Source organism: Camelina sativa, chromosome 1 (assembly GCF_000633955.1).
Source record: "Camelina sativa cultivar DH55 chromosome 1, Cs, whole genome shotgun sequence".
NCBI classification, from domain to species: domain Eukaryota; kingdom Viridiplantae; phylum Streptophyta; class Magnoliopsida; order Brassicales; family Brassicaceae; genus Camelina; species Camelina sativa.
Genome location: NC_025685.1, coordinates 16085794 through 16095147, shown reverse-complemented (window position 1 = coordinate 16095147; position 9354 = coordinate 16085794).

Here is a 9354-nt window from a genome sequence, read left to right as displayed (position 1 = left end):
CATTTCATCTACACCTCTCGATGGTAAAACACCTTAGATCTAATCTCAACCTCTCAGTCTGTTGATAGCATTAAGAACACCAATCTAGAAGGGAATTTATAAAACAGAAATATAAAAGCTAAGACATCCTAACCGATCAAGAACACAAAATTGTCTATCCCATCCCTATAAACTTTACTACACTACTCAGATCTCATTGCAGAAAACATAAAAGCATGGATAAACGAAAATTGCATTATGTTAAAAGTAGAAGTAGAGTAGAAGGGTGAAGAGTAGAAATCTAAGAGAAAAATGCAAAAGAAATAAAAATAAATCCTAACAGAAGTGAAAAGAGTTTTGAGTCGCTCTCAATCTCTCCCAGAAGCTCTCGCTCTCTGTTCTAAGGGTTTGCGGCGTCCTCCTTTGCGAGTGAGAAGAGGGGGGTTTATATATGGAAACCCATTAACCCTAGCTTCCCAGTCCTGCCCGAGGGTATACACGATGTGGTACACGAGGATGTGGTCAATTTTGTCCTCGAGTAGATCCTCGGGTTTTTCTTCATGCTCTCTGATCCTCCTCGATCGTGTTGGGGATCAGACTGTTCTTCCAGCTCGATGGCTCCTTCGGGTACATGCTCGGATTTGTCATTGTTTCTCCCCATTTTAGGCTCTAAAGCACTTGTTTTCATCCAAAGTATGCAAATGCAAAAATGCAACACCCTAAATGGCCTAAAAGTGAATTCCTACAGTTAATGCCCTAAAAATGCTAAGGTAAGGGTATAAACAATGCAAAATATGGACAAAAAAAGGATGTTAAAAAAATGTAAATTAGAGAGTTATCAAAGTGCAGGCGGTGCATTTCGAGGGTTACGACCTGAGAATGTGTGGGTGAGAGAGCAAACAATTTCTAGGACGTGGGTATGATCATAGTGACTGGATGTAGACCTCAGAGGTCGGATTAGATATCGTGTTTTTGTGTTGTGATGACTAGTGAGGATGTGTGGGGCGTGTTGACGGCTGCACAGAAGTCCTTGGCGGATGGACGATGGTGTGGGATTCGTGGACGATTCCATATTGGTGGGGGAGAATTGTTACATCCGCGAACCAAAATTGGGGATTTTGGGGATGGGTGTCGATCGACACCAGCAATTTCTGGTTAGACCAGATTGTTTTAATTCACAATTTTTGGGTTGGTTTGGTTTATTTGGGTTGTTCAGACCGGGTATATAAGCGGAGAAGCGACAAAGTGAGGGTTTTAGAGTGTTTTGGTCGCCGTTGAGAGAAGAAAAAGAGAGAAAGGGGAGAACTTGAGAGTTTGGGGGTTTTAGGGTTGTTCTTGGCTGTTTTGGTGAGATATGTTCCTGTGGAGTGGAGATATAGAGCTAAGGACGAAGGAGACTCTTCCCAAGGTGTGGGATTCATCATCTTTTGAACAGAATTTTCATGCAGAGAGGTGAGTGCTTGACCATGGCTGATCTAAGTCTGAGATCTCTGTTCTTTTGGCTGTTTTTTGTGTTTGTGGTGTTTCTCTTTTGTGGGTTGGTTGTTTTCGTGTTCCCATAGGTTCCTGAGAAGTTTGGAAGAGTTTGGGACGGTTTGTAAGACGATTGAAACAGAGGTTCTTTGTTCGGCTTCGTGCAGATCGTGTCTACGAAGGCAATGTTGATCAACACAAATTAGTGTCGGTCGACACCATGTTGGTTGAGTGTCGGTCGACACCGACCTAGTGTAAGTCGACACCACTGACGTGTTGGCGGCGGTCGACACCGGCCTAGTGTCGGTCGACACCAGACATAACCGAGTCTTGTTTTCCTGGTTTGTTGTGTTGTTTGTGTTTTGTTTGTTGGCTTTAATAATAGAATCTCAGTTGCTTGTGTGTATAGCCCAATAGATGGGAGGATGACCTCACTGAGTGTTTATTAAATACTCATGCATCTCAATTTGTGTTTGCGGTGCAGGTAAAGGCAAGGTGTGAATGTGGAATCAAGGCGATGAGGAGGAGGATGATCTAGGGTCTGATATGTGTGATGTTAATTATTAATGGTTATGTGTTGGAACCTTGGTTAGAGTTATGTTAGGTTGTTGGATTGAATGGTTAGGATTGTTATTGTATGAATGATTTGTTGGTTTAGTATTATTGTATGTTTCCGCTGTGTAAGATGGTAATTGATGGTTTAAATGATGCTTTGTGGTTTGGGTTGGTTTAATTAAGTAGTACGGGATGCTTAGTAATATATAGTATTTAAAATAAAAAAAAACGGGTCGGGTCGTTTCAATTATGTGTGCTGCTTTACAAAGCAAGACGATTATATGGCTTTCACCGACCCCATGAATTTGGAAAATGTCAAATTTATGGTACGTATACAAAGGGATATTGTGGACTGATCATCCACTATATATGTTTGTTATTAACTTGCAACATGGAGTTTGCGTGAGTATTTGGTTAATTGACAATGGTGGTGAAACAATGCCAAGTAATTGATATAAATGACTTTATATGTCAAGTAATTCGTATCATGCCAACGAATAATCATGAGTACTCCTTATTACTATTAGTTTGGGTCAGTAACCAGATATATTCGATCTAAATGTGTTATAAATGTTGGTTGCTGCACCACAGTGATATAAGATGGAATTTGAAAGAATGTTGAAAAACGAACGCTCTTGTAAGATGCGTTTTCTGCAATTATCCCTTAGAAACAAGGGAGCACTTGTTCTTCCTCTACTTTTTCTCACAGAAAATCTGGGAATTACTGGTTAGAGGGCTTCTCAAGAACAAGTCCACCAACGAATGGAAGCAAGTGATGATTTTACTGCTTGGGAATGATTTGGACAAGAAAACAAGATTTCTTCTGGGCTATACTTTCCAAAATACTATTTATTATATTTGGAGGGAGAGAAACAACAGGTGCCATGGAGAACCAAACTCAACTGAGGAGGTGATGGTGAAGCTGATTGATAAAAATGTCCGAATCAGGGTGAGTACCATGTTAGACAAAGAAGGTGCCCATCTTCAAGCATGGTTTGAGGCCAGATTCTACTGAAGTTTTTTATATTACAAACAAAATGTTTTAAACACACAGTTTATACAAAGGTTGTAAAACGTTTATTTTGTCTTTGAATATAATTTAACATTAAATTCAAAAAAAAAAAGAATATCTCTAGATGCAGAGGCTGTTGTTTCAGTGAGTCAGTCTTTCCAACATGAGGGGAGAAAATAAACAGCTAGTAAAGAAATATTTTGGAAGAAGTTATCTTGATCCTCGTACTGAGAAATGTGCGCAAGAATTTCAAAAAATAATTTATTTGCAAAGATGCTAAAAGCATGTCATAACCATTTTCTGACCTTGAGTGACAAAGTCACATAAACTAGTTGTGCTCCAATTAATGTCCTAGAAGGATAAGATCAACTGCTAGTAAGTCTAAAGATCGCATGAAGTGTGATATACTTATGGAACCGAGGAAGCAAAGAGTTATGGAAAATCTCTAGAAGAGATGTTGACATGAGTAAGAAAGAGATTCAGGTACCTGAGAATCATAATGAAAGGAAATCTCAACAAGTTGATTCATGTCTAGAATGAAAAGGAACCAAAAAGAAAATCGACGTCGTAAATATATTTGCATGCAGCGGTGCAGTTGATGATGTTATGGATAAAAAGCGAGGATCATAAACCGCAGTTAATAGAAATTTTTTTATTGAAAAGTGTACACAAAGAATGATTGGTTAATCATTGAAAGAAATAGCTATGAAATAGTTCAAATCTCTTGAAGAGATACTATTTGGACTTGTAGTACTTACACTTGAAAGTGTAAAATGAGTGGAACATAAGTGGATCTATATGAGAAATTAAGTACGTGTAGTAGTACAATGATTCTCGGAAAATACTTATGAGAGATGTACGCACCTTTGGTGGAAGCAACTATTTTAGATCCCTTATGAGTTTTGACAATAAGAGTAAGACTTGATTCAGTCTATTGAGAAGGTTTTCAAACTGTTAGAAGTTTCCCTTAAAGTGATCATATTGCTAGAAGCAATATTTTATAGTTCTCGAGAAAACATTTTGTAGACTTTTGACACCTTTGCATAGAAAATGGTGAAAGTTTATCTCTATGAGAGAATCATGGGTGTAGATCATTGTTATTGATCTTAGTGATCTCATAGTGGGTTGAAAATAAATCGAGAACAATCTAAATGAATATCTTAGGGTTGTGTAAATCTGAGATTGAACATTAATTGTAATTTTGTTCAAGAAATTTTTTTAAGAAAGTTTGAGGATGTACGCATTTGCTGAACCTCTTTAAAATAAAAAAATTGTATGTGTATCTTGTGTCTTCTTCACTTACAAGTGGTTCTTGTTAAAAAAAGCTACAAGAACAAGGGCAAATATGTTGATAATGAAATTATTATGTAATCTTCGGTAGAGATTTCACATACGAAGGAATATATGGAAAAATAATCAGTGATGAAATATTACTCCTGAAAGATGGAGAAATCGGATTGTACAAGATCAGATATTTCATGAAATTTCTTGAGGTTAGATATTTGAGATTTGATGAAAGAAATGTTACATAGAAAAATGGTCTTGTACAATATGATTTCTCCATCTTTCAGGATGATTACATCATCTTAGATATTTGACTCAGGATGCTTACATCATCTTACATAGAAAAATGGTCTTATAGTACCATACTAAGAAGAAGAGTTAAAAGAGAAAGTTTTACAAGGAGAATATGAATAACTCACATGTATAAGATGGTTGTTTGGAAGATTGTATGTAAATGAATATTTTAGCTTAAAGTTCAAATAAATCTTCGATATGAAAGGGGTTCAAATGACTTGAAGTTCAATGACCCAATAGAATATGTGATGATCATATGAGTTTGTACCTGAAATCGCTGTTTATAACAGTTCAGAAAGTTGATATATATGATCATAATATATAACCTGAAGATGATGCTTTCAGGGGGAGATATATGATCATAAGTGTGGTTGTACTCTTTTTCCCTTATCATGGTTTTTATCCCATTTGGGTTTTTGCATGAAAGGTTTTTAACGAGACAACAAAAGAACATGCAAAGATAAACACCTGAAAAGGAATATTATGATTCCAATGGTGAAAGACTATCATCTTCAAAGTCTTTGACATACATTCATGAGATCGTGAGAGATGAAAATAATGATCAAGATGAGTCATTTAAGAGACCAATAGCCTGCAGAAGAATGGTGATCTACGGTGATATACATGTCCTACAAATTTGTCAAGTGAAGATTTCGCGAACCATTTACCAAGACGTTTCCAACCAATACTTTTAAGAAGGTACTTCTTTGTATTGGATCGGTCATTCTGAAGATTTCAAGTGGTGTACTCAAGAGGGGGAGTAATAGCGCGTTGCACTCTTTTTCCCTTAACCATGGTTTTTCCCACTGGGTTTTCCTGGCAAGGTTTTTAACGAGGCATCATCTCATATGCGCATTTGGGACTACATTTTTATAATGGTCATCCAAGGGGGAGTGTTATGAATGATTATATTGTTATATGGATGCCCATTATCGGTCCATTAGTATAAACCCTAAACCCTAATATTGTATCTTATATATATGTTTTATCCTATACAACAGATGAATAATTCAAGAAAAGAATTCCCTAAACCTCTTGTTATAACATATAACACTTTTACAAGGTTTTATTAGGTTTTTAAAAGCGTTTACAAGATTTTTATAAGGTTTTTTAAAAGTATAAATTTCACAAAATTTAGCGGGAAAATCCAATTTCGTAATTTTGGCGGAATTTTTTTTTTCATTTTTTAACGGGAAATGTTTTTGATTTTGGCGGAAAAATATTTCATTTTTTAGCGAGAAATTTTTTACGATTTTGGTTACTGTACATTTTTGCAGTCACTTAGAGAAAGATTAATTTGGTCATTTTGTGCATAAAGAGAAATAGTTTTGAAAATGATCAACATGAAAGAGTATTTTTAAAGAGAGGTATACAAAACGGGTATTTTTGAGAATGCCCCTTTTTATATAGAATTTTATTCAAAAGCTCATAAATCTAGTGTTCCCATTTCTGAATCTTGGCTTAGGTGTCCACCCACGGCCCTGAATCTTTTTTAATAATACAGGCTGTTATTTTATTTTACCATCTTATAAGCTGCCTTTATATATTAACCATGTAAAAATGTATTTGCAACAACTTACCTCTTCCTAGACGCTAATTCTATCACACTCAAAGCAGTCAGGTGATACAAATTCCTTGACCAACTTCTTTTGAATATTCTTTGACTTGCAAGTTATGATATTTCTCATGATTTTTTTTGTATATTCTTAATTGGTCCCATTCAAATTTGAATATTGGTTAGTTGTGTCCATATTGTCTCCTTTTTATTCTCACTAACCAAAAAACCTGCTTGTTATATTTCTTACAAAGCCAATACACTTGATGAAGTACTCTCTGACCGAGATAGCAAAATTGAAGCCGACAATGAGGATGAGGTTCCAGATATGGTATATTCCATGGTTTATAAAAGAACCAACAACAAATTGATATATGAAGTTACTTGCTAGTGACCTTTGAAATTTTGTTAAAATTGCTAATGGAGATATTCATTCAACTGTGGAACTCTTTTATAAAAAAGAATAGATAACATCAAATTTTACGTTAAATTTATAGCGCCCATTGTTATGTCTTGATTAATGGTTTTGGTCAAAAAAAATTTGGTCAAATAAAAAATATAAATTATGTTGCAGGGTTCTGGCAGATGCTAAGATTCTTTGGGCATGTGAAAAATTTTCAAGATTATACAATAAAGAGTGGCACCATAACTTAAACCTTGACATGTAAGTATCATCACTCCAAAATTCTATAAATACACCAACATATATAGACATACACTATATTAAATTTGTTTTGTACATTTATTGGAATTTTTTTATTAATAATACCATGTGCTAGCGATTACTAATGATTAAGCAATGGGATTATGGAATTCTCAATGCAACCACCATAACCTAATGCAACACCATCATCCAGAATTACCCTGCAACCTCATATATGGATGTTATGAAAAATGATCATAAAAGCAATAAGAAGTGGAATTTCGGGTTTTGGGGATCGGTGTCAATCGACACCAAGGGTAGTGTCGATCGACACCAGCAATTTCTGGTTCAACCAGATTGTTTTAAATCATCGAATTGGAGCAGTTTGGTTTAAGTGGAATCCCAACCGAGTTATTTGTGTGAGAAGTCGACATGAGGGTTTCGGAAAAACCACTTCTAGTCGTTCTAGAGAGAAAATAGAGAGAAATTAGAGAAAAGAGAGTGTTCTTAGGTGATTTTGGAGATTCTAGACTTGTTGGGTGAGATCTGTTCCTGTAAAGTGGAGATCTTGTGATAAGAACGAAGGAAAAGCCTTCTAAGGTGTTGGATTTGTCATTTTGGGTCAAAAAATTATTGCAAAAGAGGTGAATGCATGACCATGGCTGATGTAAGCTTGAGAATCCTTTGTTTTTCTTGTTATGTGGCTGTTTGTGTTGTTTTCTTGTACGCTTTTGGTTGGTTGTTGTTTGCCATGAGTTTCCAGGACTTTTTGGTGAGTTTCAGACGTTTTTGAGGATTTGGAAAGCGGATCTACGACTTTTAGCTTCGAACAGAACGTGTCTGCGAAGTCGGTGTTGTTCGACACCAGGTGGGTGTCGGTCGACACCAAGGTGTTGAGGGCACGGAGACTTGGCGAGTGTCGGATCAAGGTTTTCCAGGTAGAGGAGGGTTGTCGGTCGATACCAATCCTTTTCATAAGCGGCTAATACTTGTTTCCCTAGTTTGTTTGTGTTTGTTTGTTGCTTGTTTAACATTGTAATTTCAGTTGCTTGTGTGTATAGCCCAGTAGATGGGAGGATTTCCTCACTGAGTGTTTATAAAATACTCATGCATCTCATATGTGTTGTGGTGCAGGTAAAGACAAAGTGTGATCATAGAATCAAGACGATGAAGATGAAGATGTTCTAGTGGCTTGTTGATGTGTTGTCTCGAATCTGTTAGGTTGCCAGAGTTGAGTCATTAGAATGTTGCTAGGTTGCTGGTTATTTGTTGTATGACCTTTTTGGATTGAATCATTGGTTTATTGGTTATTAATTATTGGTTTAATGGTATTGTTTGGTTATTACGCTTTGTTTGATTGGGGTTAGGTTGTTAGTGTGTATGGGATCAATAGGTTATTATTTATTATTATTATATAAAAAACTTTCGGGAAAAATAGGCTATAACCTTCCCCTGCTGCATCAGCACTCATCCCAACCCGACTTCGGAAGTATCTGTGTACACAACGTAAGGCTCGTTCTGCTCTGGCAGTGCTAACACCGGCGTGGTAGTCAGCATCTGCTTGAGGCTTGCCAAATTCGCCTCACACTCCGGTGACCACACAAAAGGAACCTCCTTCCATGTATGCTTGGTCATCGGCTGTGCCATTATCGCAAAACCTAGAAGGAATCTCCTGTAGTAACATGCCATCCCCAGGAAAATCCTGATCTCAATGGCACTCTGTGGCCTTGGCCACTCCATGATGGCCAAAATCTTCTCTGGATCCACTGAAACTCCCTCTGACAAAACAATGTGACCCACAAACCCCATCTCCCGCTGCCAGTAACTACACTTACTCAGTTTAGCAAACAACTTTCTCTCCTGCAGCTTCTCTAGAACTGCTCTCAAATGCACTACATGCTCCTCAGGACTCTTAGAATATACCAGGATATCATTGATGAAAATGATGACATACACGTCCAGAAGCTCCTAAAACACACTGTTCACCAATCTCATAAACTTTGCTAGCGCATTCGTCAAACCGAACGACATCACCATGTACTCGTAATGCCCATATCTTGTCGTGAAGACAGTCTTCCTCACATTTTCCTCATGTATCGGGATCTGATGATAACTCGATGTCAAGTCGATCTTGAAGAACCAGGTAGCACCCCTCAGGTGATCCAACAACTCACCCCAATAGTGGATACATAAGCGGAGCTCCTATCCTTCTTCTTAAAAAATAACACCGGTTCTCCCCACAGTGAACAACTAGGATAGATGAATCCCTTGCTCAACAAATCCTCCAGCTGCTTCTTCAGCTCTGCTATCTCTGCTGAAGCCATCATGTAGGGCACCTTAGACAATGACGATGTCCCTGGTTCCAACTCAATCGTGAAGGGATCAGACTAAGATGGTGGTAACCCCTGAAACAACTGGAACACATCCTCAAACTCCTCCACAACTTGAATACCGCCAATTGTAGACTGTGCTACTGACTCCGGCATCAAAATCGTAACGAGATAGGCCTCACGCACCTTCTCGATCCTCTTCTCGGCCTGCACAGCCGAGATCACGATA